At 43.7% G+C, this 14,380-nt stretch overlaps 1 protein-coding gene across 1 annotated transcript in view; it reads right to left on the reverse strand.

The window, feature by feature from the left end:
* Positions 1-12,470, reverse strand: part of LOC138292816 (flavin-containing monooxygenase 5-like) — a 78,898-nt gene extending 66,428 nt beyond the window's left edge. The window contains exon 1 of the mRNA XM_069231611.1: positions 12,409-12,470. The gene's annotated coding sequence lies outside the window, so the exon portion shown is untranslated. The remainder of the gene's footprint in view (positions 1-12,408) is intronic.
* Between the last annotated feature and the right edge of the window lie 1,910 nt (positions 12,471-14,380).

Genomic DNA, 14,380 nt, shown 5'->3' on the forward strand with positions numbered 1-14,380 from the left:
AGCTCCATCTTCCTAACTATGGAGGTGTGCTGCACCTGTGATCCGAATAGCTGTGGCTCTACCCGGATGATTTCCTCCACCATGACCCTGAGCTCCTCCTCAGAGAACCTGGGGTGTCTTTGCGGTGCCATGGGGTGGTGTGGGTGATGTGTGGGTTGGTGTGTGTTGTGATATGTGGGGTGATATTTAGTGGTGTGTTGTGTGAGGTGCGTGGATGTTATGTGGGTGATGGTATTGTGTGCCTGTGGATGCTATTGTTCTTTCTGGTGGTGTCTCTCTCTGGCCTTCTTTTGGAATTTTTGGTCGTAGGGGTTTGTGGGTGATGTGGGTGTGTGTTTTATATTGTATTGGGTGTGTGGGAGTGGTGTGTGTATGTGTATCAGGTGTTTGTATTTCGATTTGTCCAATGTGGTAGTGTTTGTAAAAGTGTGTGTATTTTGAGCGCGTTGGTGTGTACCGCCAATAGAATACTGTGGTTGAAAGACTGCCGCGTGGATTCGTGGGTCGTGATAGTGTGGGCGTATTCCTGTTGGCGTGACGGTGGAGGTTTTGTTATCGCCAGCTTATCACTGACCTTTGGTGTAGCGGACTTGTGTGGGTGTCTGGATTTTGGCGGATTCCGAGCTGTGGGTTATAATAGCTGTGGAGGAATTCCGCGGCGGCGGCGTTGTGTTGGCGTTCTTCTGCACGGCAGTAAGCGGCTTTTAACGTCAATGTTGTAATGACCCCCAATGTACTGTCAGGCCAGACGACAAGCCTGTGCTCTGGTCTGAAGAACTAGAAAACTGGGGATGTCTGTCAAGAACCTTAAATCCAACCAGACTGTTAAGATGACATAACACCAACAAAACTGCTCACCCGGAATATGCTCTAAAAGTATGCTCATGGAACATTAATGGCCTGGCAAGCAAGTTGGAAGGTCAAGAATTCCAACAATATCTATGATCTTTCCAAATTGTGCATAGACCTGGTTGCATAAACTCCATAATCTGGAGGGTTTCATAAACCATTTTATACCAGCATCTAAACGACACAAGCACAGGCTTTGCAAGGGCCGTCTCGCTATTTACTTATCTGCCTCATGCATAATTGAGTCCGGGGCTAGAGCCAGTGACGATGGTGCACTGCAGGTAGTACATTAGGTTTAAAATCATGACCAACTGTCAGAGCACTAATGTGATATACCGTATCTTTTGTCCTTGTAACTTAGGATATGTGGGAGAAGCAGGAAGACAGTTTAGGACCAGATTCAGCGAGCACAAATCAGCTATCAGGAATTCTAAACTCCAAGCTCCTTTAGTCTCTCATTGTAGTTAACATAAACATAAGGATAGTGAATTGAAATGGATTATCTTCGAGAAAATCAGCCCGACAGGTGGTACTCATGTAGGTACCTACAGAAAGAAACGGGACGTTTTCTGGATATTTTATTTGAACACTGTGGAGAAAGTTCTCAATGATCGATTCCCATGGAAAAATGCTTTTAGTGCATACTTATATGCAACAGAATTACATTGCATTTAGTATATATAACCTTACCCATGAGTCACCTATCATTTCTATCTCATTCCATCTTTGGAGAGCTTTTATTCCTTGTCTTTATGCAGTGGAATTAATAGATAATTGGTGAGCATACGTCAGCATATGGTTGCTTCTGTTTTGTATGACCTGAAAGCAGCCTTTAACAATCTCTTCTTTGTTTCCAGTTTTTGGCCCCAGAAGGACGACAGAAATCTGTGAGTAAGCAAGAATTTTAGAATCTTTAACAATACAGATTTAGGCTGACATAGGTTTCCCGAGTGTTTAGATATTGCAATTCCAATAGAAGAAATCAGTAGGATACCTTCCCCACTATGGCCCCTATGCTTGTCCCTCAAAATGGTGTTTCTTCTTCAATAGCCCGTTTTCAGTGTTGATCACCGGCTTACGTATGTTAGGTGAACTTTGTGCGTCACAGGAGATTCCCCGATAATAGGCGACATGCACGTCCAGCGGCCCGTTAAGCCTTGATGTTTGGCATTGGGATGCTCGGCCTTCAGGAATGCTTTTGTCTTTTAAAGTTAGCAGTCCTTGACCAAAGGTAAGTACACAATCTGGGTAATATTGTTCCCTTTATAAGCTGAGTGTATGTAGCCCTGGTAGAAACTTGAGCGAGCTACACGTTCAATAATTAGACGAGCACAGATGGTCCTATTCGGAACGATAGATTTGCAGCTGTATAGAAACTGATGGTTTTTGTAATTTTTAATTGTAGGGATACAGGGAGGCATAGCTACTTCCTAGAGAAGTGTGTCTTTAGGGTCCAGAATGTTGAATCTCTATAAAAGGTATCAGTGCAATACTTTTTTAATCAGACCGCTTAGGTTGGGTCTCCAATACAGCTTTTTAAAGAAATTCCATATTTCACCTCTTTAGTCTTCTTTATTTGTGCACTTATGTAACCTAGTACTCGCGTGTTGTGAGAGTTGGGATTCTCCAATATGTATACTATGTGTGTCATTGGGCTTGGAAGTTAATGAGTATGAGAGTCAGTCCAGAATATATGCCTTGTTTGTATAAGCTAAGAGATTTGTACCTAGTAAGTAAATAATTTATGAAACATTCTTCTCTATAGATAATTAGTCTATTTGGCTTTGATATAGATATGAGATAATTTCCAGTTTATCAGAATAGCCAATTGTAGTTGGACACATTTTTAAGTCACAGGTTTAAAGATATACAAAATGAATGTGCTTCTAGATCAACAAGTGAGCCCTTTGGAATCTAATGCTGCCCATATATGCAATACAATGGGAATGTCGGAAATTTTTGGAAAGCAGTGAAAATCGTATTAACAATAGTGAATATTTGTGCATGTTGATTTCTCTAGAGATTTTACCTTTTCCCGTATGAGAGATATATGTGTGGAAAATTTACATCTGTCTACCATAAAGAGAGCATCATAAGAAATAAACAGCTGGTGAGCCCACTCCTAGCTCTCTGATTTCCTTGCTATTTTTGTGTATTTCTTTTCTTTTTTCCCTTTTTCTTCGTTCTACGTGTAATTATTTGTTTTATTATTTTAAGCAGAGTCATCATGATCGCACCAGGGGTTGGGGGGGTGCACTCATTAGGTCTGACATCTAACCCCATCTATTCTCCTATTATACCTTTGTATTAGTCAACTAAGGGATTGCAACCATTTTGCACAATTTGATATGCCTGTATACCCACTCAGGATGTACGAACACTTTATGAGTGGACATCATATCTAGAAACAACATAACATCAGACGTATTCTACTAACACACCAGGTGTGTGACGCAATTTTCAAGTCAGGTTGTAGATTGAGCATTCGGTGACATTTTGATTCTCTGCACTGATTTATCTACAGATAGTCTTCAATGGACATGACCTCTCTGTATGCATTTTTTATTCAACCATGACTGATCAATATGTGCCCTGAAGAAGGTGTGTGACCAGTTGGCCATTTGACACCGAAACGTACGTCGGCACGATTGTCTGATGGAACTTTGCCTAGATGTTCCTTTAGTGGAGTTTGACGAACATCTTGTATTGATTACATACATCGGAAGAAGATGTATCTAAGGATTAAAGAATATAATACAATAGATGTTTGATGTATTTACTATATGAAGATTTACATTAGAGACTCTTTATGATAAACATTTGGATCTTTGGAATTATTTCAGTGTGTCATATTTGATATTGGAGGATGGTCCCTCCACCTTCTGGAACATTTGTAAAATAATGACTACTAGGCCAACAGTCCATGTGTACTGTTTTTTTAATTAATGAGTGTGAGCTGATCATGTGGGTATGAATGAGGATTGAGAGATAGTTTCTGTGTTATGTCCATGACGTTTGATATTAAGATATAATAATTATGTTATGTTATGTTATGTTAAGAGGTCTTATATAGCGCATGGCTACCCAACGGGCCTCCCAGCGCTTGTACGGAAGACTTCGGAATACAAGCTGCAGATAACGATCAAAATAACCAGGTCTTAAGTAGGCAGCGGAAAGAAAGTTCATGGCCTGTTTGTTGTAGATTCATTAGCAATGAGTTCCACAACTTCTTTCCAAGGAAAGCCATTGATCTTCCCCCCCATTTGGCCTTTTTTGTTAGGAGAATTATGGCAAGGGCCACCGAGGAAGACCTAAAATGCCTAGCAGGAATTATGGATGAAAAATAAAATGTTGACATCAAATGTATTCATTTATATTACTATTATTGTTATGTATATATGTACACTTTGACTTGTTTAACGCTATAGTATTGTTGCAAGGATTCCATTACTGGAACTCGTTTAAGAGGTAGGGGGGTTTTCTTCTCTTTTTATTTCTCTTCTCCACACTGCAAGTAGTTGACCTGTCACTCAAAACATTGGGAGGTAAAACCAAAAACATTACTTTGGTGAATGTCAACGTCCATCTAAATGCTAAAGCAAGGTCTGCGACTTCTGACAAGTTGATTGTCACCATAGCAGGCCTGAGCTCAGAGAGTCTGAGCACCGACCTCATTGCATCAGGTGACTTTAACATGTGGCTAATGAGTCTACTGCCTGCCAACAAGATAAACTGAGGTGCAAGACAGCAACTGGCTGGCCCCTTCTCAGCACATCCCTGGTTGGCATAAAGACAACAAGAGAGGACCACTCATGAAAGGTAATCTGGAACTTCACGGTTTTAGGGGCATATTTATGAGCCCCTAGCGCCCCCAGAGCGTCACTTTATGTGATGCTCCTGTCGCGCAATGCCCTGAGCCGTATTTACAAGGTGGTGTTAAGCCACTTTTGTGGCTTAACACCACCATGTAAGTACGGCCTCTTCACACGCTGCTCTTTGTTTGGAAGGGGCATGCAATGGGTGTTGCTGTCAGCGTGACACAGCAACAACCATTGCATTTTGACGCTGCCTCAGATTTACGGGTTTTTGTAAACCTGAGGCAGCGTCAAAATCTAATGCCCTCCCAGCGGCGGCATTAGCAAGGCACAACGAGGAGGAATACTTTTACTCCTCCTTGTTTTTTGCTAATTCTATGTATGCTGAAGTCTGCAGCACACATAGAAAGAGCAAAATGCCAGATATGATTGTTTATGTGCAGGAAGGTGTCCCTTTCTGCACATAAACAATTATTTCAAAATTATGCTTTGGCACTACTGTGTGTGCTGCATTCTGCAGCACACATAGAAGTGCCAAATCGCCATTAGTGCTTGTTTATGTGCAGGAAGGGACACCTTCCCACACATAAACGATCAAACCCCTCAACACAGACATCCTTGCACAATGGTGCAAGGATGCCTGCGTTGTAGCTAGGCAGCTCAATTTAGCACCAGCGCAAGGGACAACACAGGGGTGCGACATATTCAATTAAATATGGCGCACCCCTGCATTGTGAAAATGATGGATTGCGGAGCTGCCAATTTTGGCGCAGCATTGCAGGCCATTATTTTCCGTTAAATATGGGCCTCAGTGCTTTAAATGGATGCGTCCATCCTGACAAATCTCCTGGCCTCTCAAATATTTAAGTTCCTTTAGGACATCTCTAATCGACTACACCTTTGTAAGGCTCCCCCTTTTGAAAATCACCTCCTTTTTTGGCTTTGGGATGAAAACAATCAGTGACCATCGCCCACAGGAGATAACCTTCAGCATCACTCCGCATGCTCACGCACATGCTGCTGACTTTAGACTAAAATGGTTCTCAACCAATCTCAAACGGATAAGGTACTCCCTGGACTTCCTGCTGGGGCTTGCCTCAAAAGCCAAACAACTAATGGGATCCTTTGGCACATCAGATGAAAATCCACTGTCATCCTGGGAAAGGTTTTCAGCTGAACTTGTAAGCCAGCATGTTAGGCCCGTTTTATCTAACAAGAGGCTGAAAGCACAAACGGCAACCTATCTGATAAGGATGACGAAAAGGAGGGTAAACTAACTTTGGAGAGCCATTACAAAATCTCAAGTGGTCCCCGCAATACTAAACAATTTAAGGAAGGCACTTAAAAATGGAGAAAAAGACCCTTCAAAGGGAAAGTTGGAACACCTTCTGGGCGGCAATACTTTACGGCATCAGATCAAATAACTCTTCAAACTTCTGGCGGGCCATAAACAGGATTGGGAGATCCTTCCCTAACATAGCTTCTTCCTACATCTCTGAGTCAACCTGGCATTATTTCTTGTCTGCTCATTTCAACACAAGACTCACTTGGCTGGGCCCCCATCCTCTGGGTGATGGCCTGGATCTTACTAAATCCTCACCAGCCCACCCAGGCATTTGCGATTGCAATTCATTGTGGGGCCCAGTTTAAATAAATTTAGTCCAGAAACAAATTACCAAGGGCCGGGCGGAATTCCTTCTGCAATACACAAGGAAGATCCATCATTTTGGGCTCACAACTAACAAGAAGACCAAGATCCTCATAATTAATCGCACCAAATTACGTAAACCTACGTGGGTTTTAGACCAAGAGAAGATAGGGACAATCAAAAGCTTCAAGTATCATGGTGTCCTCTCTAGTGAGAACAGGAGATTCGGGAACCAAATAGAGGAAATAAGGAAGAAGGGTCTTGCCTTGGCACACAGGCTGCAGTCCTTCTATACAAAATTGAAAGGCCCCACACTTACGCCGATCCTGTAAGTAGCCCGAGCAAAGTTCCTTCCAACATAGCCCATTGAAGTGAGGCCTTAATGGGCCGAAACAGCAACATCCTTGATAAAATATTACTTAAAATCTACAGACACATTTTCCACTTACCTTCCCCCTCATCCCCTGCACAAATCAGTCTCGAGTTTGGCATCGTTAAGCAGCCAATCGTGCGAATGGTGGCCTTTGCGATATGTTGCCATAAACTAAAACTGGCAAAGGAAGGCTCACTTGGATACTCTGTTTGGTCTGAATTGGAAACGAATATCCGCTCCCCTGCTAGGGCCTAGTTGTTGTATGCCATGACACTCTTGACTTAACAAGTGTCTGGGATCTTCCTATAAGCCACCAGCAGTTCAAAAATCTGACGAAAGCAAGTTCACATCTGCTCTCGCTGCTATCTGACAAAGACTCTTTGTCCTGATAACGCCTTGGCTTGATTACGCTCCAAAATTACACAAGACTGAAACTACAGAAGTACCTAAGTGAAACTTTTAAAGACTGGACCAAGGCGCGGTTTGTGAAATATAGATTGGGACATCTGCCAATCTTATACCACCTGCCTTCATGGAAAAGACCGGGGTGCACAAGCTTTGTTGCTTTTGTGCCTAGTGTTAAGAAGACATTGTTCACATACTCTGCCCGTGTATCACCCTTATAGATGACCGACATGAGCTCCTTTGGCGACTATGGAACGCATGTGGCATCACGTCCTGCACGGAGGCAGTGGTGACCTGCTTTCTGCCATCTGACACTATGCTGAATTGCGCTATGGTGCAATTTTTCCATAGATTCAAGAAAAAATTGGGCTAGACTCATAAGGCGGAAAGGGCCCGGGTGATTATATGACATACGGTCTTTCTCCCAGGTCTGTTGTTTTCCCTGACATCATAAAGGCACTGAGCTCTTGGGCACTTCATTTCAACCCCCGCCACTTTCCTGTTCGCCATTTGTAATTTTATTGAGACCTTTTCTCAGTTCCATTTGGCACATGCTGGCTCACTTCTAGGACAGAGCTTTCTTGCTCTTTAAGCTTTACCTGCCGTCTCCCACTGCTCATCGCTATCTTATTGTCTCTCTCCACTCACCTGGCAACGGCTGCCCTAGTGGCAGGCAAAGGCTTTCAGATTCTCAGAGTGCTGTTTCAGCACCTTCTGTGGTAATACTCCCTGCACTTCACAATAGGCTATAGCCTTTAGACTCCCAGACTCCCGCACCAACACACTCCGTGATAATACACCTTGCACTTCACTACATTGTTCTGGGATGCAGCCTCAATTCATGTTTCAACACAGTGTTTCTTACTGCCTATATATTTTTACTATGGACTGTATTGCATTGCAACAGTTTCACAAATCACACAATAAAGATTATTACTACTATTTTAGAAGATGTAGTACTGCCAGGACCTTTACATGTGATGGTATGGTATGAGACCTGCCAGTGTTTGACTTAAATTCGGGTCCAATTTGCTGTAGGACAGACATTGTCTTATTGCTATCTCCATGGTGCGCTGGAAGGTAGCAAAGTTCTGGTACTCTTGGGTGGATGGCTCACTGAATAGCCCTGCTTTTGCCCCACTTTTGCAGATGCGCTATTTTTCATGAACTTCTCATTGGCGCTGTTTGCATGGGTTTTGTGAATGCCACAGTGAGCAAGAGACCATGTCTGGGCATACCTTGGACACTTAGGGTGAACATAGCAACACACCAAGATGATGGACAGAGTGCTTAAACCGTTCAGACACTCACCCCCAGTCATAGAACTGGGTTAAATCCATCATCCTTTTGCTCACCATGCCACCCCAATTTGAAACCAGTCATATGCAAATCAGTCTTGACCATGCTCCTCATGGGAACAGTCCAGCCCGAACGGCCAGGCCAGGTCCTCCCTGGACCAGAAACAGACATCCTGGGACTGGTTTCGGGGTATCACTCCTCATCAGCCAGGCTAGCTTGAATCCAGTGGCACAGTGAGCAAGGGACCCATGTCTGGATGTGTACCATGTGGCCATCCCAGAATGCAATATTCTTGCCACTCTCACATGTCAGACTCTTCCTTCGACTGTGATGAGCATGGGTGCCCACCCCAGAAGTGAGGCTAACTGAGGGCTACACGCCCATGGGAAAACCGATTTGTGAACAGATTTCCCTTCTCTGGGCCTGTCTCCAATTTGTTTACCTGAAAAAAGGCCGCCTATTCGAGAGTGTTATCATTATTTGCCCTTCAAAAGCGGCTTCCCTTTTGAAGCTCACTTTTTGTATTAACTCCAGAGTAGCTTTCCTGCAGTGGCAGCCCGTCCTTTAGGGCGGAGGGGCCACCCCCCCCACCTTTTGCCCCTCATGAAAAGTGTCTGTCAGGCTGAACAAAGGTCAGGCTGACAGACACTCTCCATGTTCAGCTCAGGCAGCCAAGAGCAGACATGTGCGATTTGCGCACACTCCTGGCTGCCTGAGCTGAACTTTGCAGGGCTGAGGAGGTCACATCTCCTATGGGCGTGACCTCTTCCGCTCAGCAAAAGTGCCTTGAGGCCCTCCCCTGGGTGACGAGGAAAGCGTCACCAATTGACACTCTCCCTGGGCGCTTGAGGTTTAAGCCCAGAAGTGCCCAGGGTGAGTGTCAATCAGTGACACTTCGTCACAGAGTGGGGTGGGGTCAGCAGTCTCACTGACCCCATCCCACTCTGTGACGAGGCAGAAGTCCCATCCTTCCTGGGACCTGGAGGCTGAAGGTAAGTGTGTGTGTGTATGTGTGTGTGATGTTTTAAATTGAATGTTTGGTGCGCGCTTGCATGTTTGAGTGTTATGAGTATTGTTAATGGATGTGCATGCATGCGTGAGTGTGTGAAAGAATGAGTGTGTGCGATCTTTTAAAATGAATGTTTGGTGCGTGCGTGCATGTTTGAATGGTATGAGTGTTGTTAATGGATGTGCGTGTGTGTCTGTGTGTGAAAGAATGAGAGTGTGTATGTGTGTGTGTGCATCCTGCCCGCCCCCCTCCCTCCTAAAGCTGCCGGCCGCCACTGCTTTCCTGTGAGAGGAGGTAACACCTTGCTCTGCTACAACTGCCTTTGTTCCTCAGCCTCTGAGTCATCCACACATTCCCTAGGCGGACAGAAAGTTGTCTGTGTACCTGGGCCTTTGTGAGGCCACTGGACTAGCTGGGTCACAGAGTGGCAACTTTCTGAATTTTGCTTGAATTTAAAAGTAACATGAATGTTGACTTGACCATCAAGTCGCATTTAATGTCACAATTGATTTGATACCTTACAGCACCCAGTTAGGTAGTCCCACTCAGAAGTGAGCCAGGCTTGGATGCCAGCTGGTAACCCTGTGTCACCCAATGGGGCTACTAACTTTCTTCAGCAAAACATCAACTTTTAGAGTTTTGCTGTTAAGGCATATATAAACTCTAGGTCTTGCTTCATAATATACCTCTCCTTGTTATAGGGCTTGATAGTCCTTTCTTAGAGGTGACTTATATATGTTATTTAGGGACTTAGGAGCTTTGTCATTAATGGCAATGGTGAAGTTGAATTTGCAGTGTGGCACTGCCTCTCCAGTCTGTAGTGGCAGGTTGGGAGCCATTTTATCACTTTGTCACACACAGCGTGGCACAACCAGTGCTGCAGCCCTGTGTGGACACTCTGCATTACATGCCTTTGGTAACTGGGTACCATATACTAGGGACTTATAAGTAGGTCACTACTTACCAATTGAAGACATCCGATTTGACATAGCTTTTGTAAAGGGACTGAACACTGTCACTGAAGTCTGGACAGCAGGCCTCAGTTCACCCTCAGAGGCTAATAGTCGGAATGGGGGTAACATGTCAGAGGAAACCTGCAAAAAGCTGTTTCCTTACACATAGGTACTAGAATGTCTGGATAAGGAAACCTTACTTGCTCTTTTGTGGCATGCTTTATACAGGGTAGCCTTCCCCCATTCTGTAAAGTAGATATTGCCAGGATGGACTTAACCTCCACAAGGAGAGAGTTCTTAATAATTGGTTGCTAAATAGGTTCAGTGATTCGGAATAATAAAATTACCTCAGGGGTGAAGTCAAAGATATTTCTTTTTTTAAGCAGGTACCCTAGGTAAGATAAAAAAAATAGAGTGGGGATGATAATAAGCTCTATGACTCCTACATCTTTACCTTAAGCTAATATATTTAGAATGCACATATCAAAGGCCTTCAGGACGGTGTTTGATCCCTGCCTCGTTAGCACATATGTTCATGCATACAGGGCCATAAGAGGGGATAGCTTTCCTACTAGAAATTGTTTGAAAGAACGTAAATCCATCCACCCTAAAGGGTCAGAATGTCTTCATGGTCACGTCGAGGGAGGCACCTCTGTAGTCACAAGTTCATCAAGAGATAGTGCCGGCTGGCCTACTGTAGGTGGAGGGTCAGAAGTAGGCTAACTAGTAGATACTATCTCTTGATCTTGATGAGTGTGTGACTACAGAGGGTGCCTACCTCGATGTGACCACAAAAACATTTGATCCTTAGATAGGGTTGTTTTATTTATGCTCTTTCAATCAGTTGAAGTATGAAAACTCCCTTCCCTTTAGGGGCTTGAATTCATGAATATATGTGCTAACTAGGTAGCGGTCAGTCCTAGTCATGAAGAAGGTCATTGGTTCATTTGTGAATTCTAAGTGACATAAACATGTTTGTGTAAAATGAAGATGTGTGAGTCCTAGCACTTGTTATCATCCACCATTCTACTTTTTCATCTTACCTAGGGCACCCGCTTGATAAAGTAATGTCTTTGTGTTTACCCCTAAGGTAATTTTATTACTCAGCATCCTCAAACCTATCCAGTAACCGTGAATTAAGAATTCCCGCCCCCTGGAGGTCGAGTCCATCTTGGCAGTATGTACCTACCATGACAGGGTAAGGATAGCTATGATGAATCATGTCATAAAAGAGTGGGCGGGGTTTCCTTAACCAGAAATTCTAGTACCTGTAGGACTCTTAAGAGTCCGATATAAGTATTAAAATTAGGTTGTTGCATTGTGTGTGATAATATACAAGTTTGAACCTTGGCTGGACAGACTTTGCTTTCCTCTTTTTTTGAGCACTGCAAACTAGGTAATTAATCACATCTGTAATTTACAAACAGAAAAAAATAGTATTTAGCACTGTATAAAAACAAGTCATGGTAGTCACGTGTGTAGTCCCGGTGTTGTTGCTGTCAGTTTGATTTGGGGAACTGTAATGTTGAAAGGTATTGTAGGTGAGCAATCCCACTTAGAGGTTGAATGTGTTCTCCTTTCACGCCCGGGTCTGTTGAGAAGATCACGCCTAGTTAGCAACGGTTCTGGTTTGAGGACTGTGAGAAAGGTTGACTAAGTTCATGGGGGTGAGCGAAGTCAGGAACTGACAAATCTAGTCTTAAACTTCCTTGCAATGGAACCAAAGCGTGGTGGCTAGCAAGAGATTGTTGTAACCCTAAGTGCTTTTCAGGCAAAGCAACAACACAGCCAGCAGGTGAAAACATGTAAAAAGCAGGTAAAAAAGGGACAATCATACAGAGAGAGTGAGAGTAAAGCTGACAGCAAGCACATGCCCCGTTTGTGCGTGAATGACAGGCCGGAGAACAGTAGCTTGCATACGACCGACGACCCTGTGTGCTTTGTCTTTTCATGTCACTTTGATTTCATTACATGTAAGCACTTATTTGTGTGATAGAATTTGTTTGTAAGGTTGCATTGCCAATAACATTCAGAATCATAACAGCTACCGGACTCACCTGTGTCCTGCTAAGCTGGCTGCCTCCTCAGTTGTCCCTGTGGCACAGTGTACCTTTGCTTTCAGGAGCTGTTAGAAAGAATGGTCTGGTCAAAGTTCACACTGTAATCTACCTGGTACAGAGCGACATTGTGTAAAAGCATCGCCCTTTGTGCCTCTATTTCAGGCTGGTTTACCTTCCTCTTGTGCACGTGCATACTCTCCTTTATAAGTGCGAGTCTCCAGATATGGGAATTTATGAACTCTCCTTCCCACGTCATCTTATATGATGTTCCATTTTTTACATATTATACCGCCACTTCTTACTTGATGACAAGTGTGGGGTTGCCGTTGTAAGTTTCCCATTGGAAGTCTTCCACCTGGGGGTTCAGACTACCAGCCCTGGTATGAGTAAGTCTGTAAGGTTTGAAAAATGAGTGATCTTCCTATGGTCGTGATCAGTGCGGTCTAGAGACCTTCCAACCAAACTTTTGTAGGATTGATGTAAGTTATGGGTTTTCTGTAGGGAGTGCATTGCAGCCTGGATTCCATTATTTGGACCCACCACCGCCCATGTGGCAGCTGTGGGAGGTTGTATGCGTTTGTCCTTTATGAGGTTGGCAGATCAAAGCACCGCAGCTATTGCCCTTTCCTAAAGTCTTAAAGGCTGTGTGTTCAGGGAGACCTGGCGCACACTTTAAATAGAATTACAATAGTATTTGTGTTCTGCAACCTACCTGGCTTGTAGGGCGAGGGGGTTCAAGAGGGTGATACTCATTCTAGTTGGCTGATTTAACTCGTTGGTGACTCCAGAACATCACACAAGTTATTTCTGTTGATTCACTTATTTTACTGCAAGGCCCAGATTTACTTTTGTATTGAGCGGGTGATATCCTTGCTGGAGCAACCACATAGGTATTGCCAATGGTGTCATTCCAAAGGGCCACTTTCTTTGCTGGAGGTGATTTGGAGCACACCATTTTTTTTCTAGATGTTCATTCACTCAGAGATGAAGATTTCTACCTCCTCCTATGTGAACTTCATCTTTCTCTCCCTCCCTTCAGTTTCCTAGGATCTCCTCATCTTATCTTTCAGATTCTGTCATTTTCGTGGTGTTTAAATGATATCCTTAAAAACAAACAGATTTCCTGCACCTTTCCTGCTATTTTATGCTTTTTAATGGCGTTTAACGCATTACAAATTACAGAATGCACTATTGTTTTCAGAGTCTGAGTGAGCAAAGTCATCATTACCATGCCATGTGATGCAAATTCGGCTCTTCATAAAATGTTTATCTTATAATGCAACACTGTTAAGTAACCTGGGCAGAGTGTTGCTACCACTACCTGTATTACCCCTCCTAAACTGGATTCTCTGACATGCATGAGATCCCCAGCAATCTAGGGACAGATTTATAGCAGTGTTGTGTCGCCCTTGTCTTGGAGCGTAAGGGTGATTCAACACTAAAGTCAGATTTATCAAGACACGCAAGGCCACTTTGCGCGGCCCTGCATGCCTTGATAAATATGGAGTAATGCAAGACAGCAGAAATCGCTGCCTTCAGTTACTCTGCCCTAGGGAGGCATTCCATGGGTGGAGCTTGGGTGTTCCCACGCATCCACCTGTGGATTGTTGTGCATTCCCAGATTTACCATTAATGGTAGACATGGGAATGCGCCATAATGCTACACCTCCCCAGGGGAGGTGTAATGAGGATAAATATCTTTATTTCTCCTCATGTTTTCCTCTTTCTATGTGAGCTGCAGGCACACACAGAAAGACGAGAATGCCTCTGAGGATTGTTTTTGTGCAGGAAGATGTCCATTCCTGCACAAAAACAATCCTGCCTGCAATGCAGGCACCCTTTCCCCTTGATGCAAAATTGCCTGTGTTGATGCTAACAATTTACTGACATCTAAATTGGATTCCAAAATAACATCCAATCAAACAGGACAGATCATGACTGCAGGTCTTACTATTCAAGCGAACTGTAT

This window comes from Pleurodeles waltl, chromosome 4_2 (assembly GCF_031143425.1).
Source record: "Pleurodeles waltl isolate 20211129_DDA chromosome 4_2, aPleWal1.hap1.20221129, whole genome shotgun sequence".
Taxonomy (NCBI): Eukaryota; Metazoa; Chordata; class Amphibia; order Caudata; family Salamandridae; genus Pleurodeles; species Pleurodeles waltl.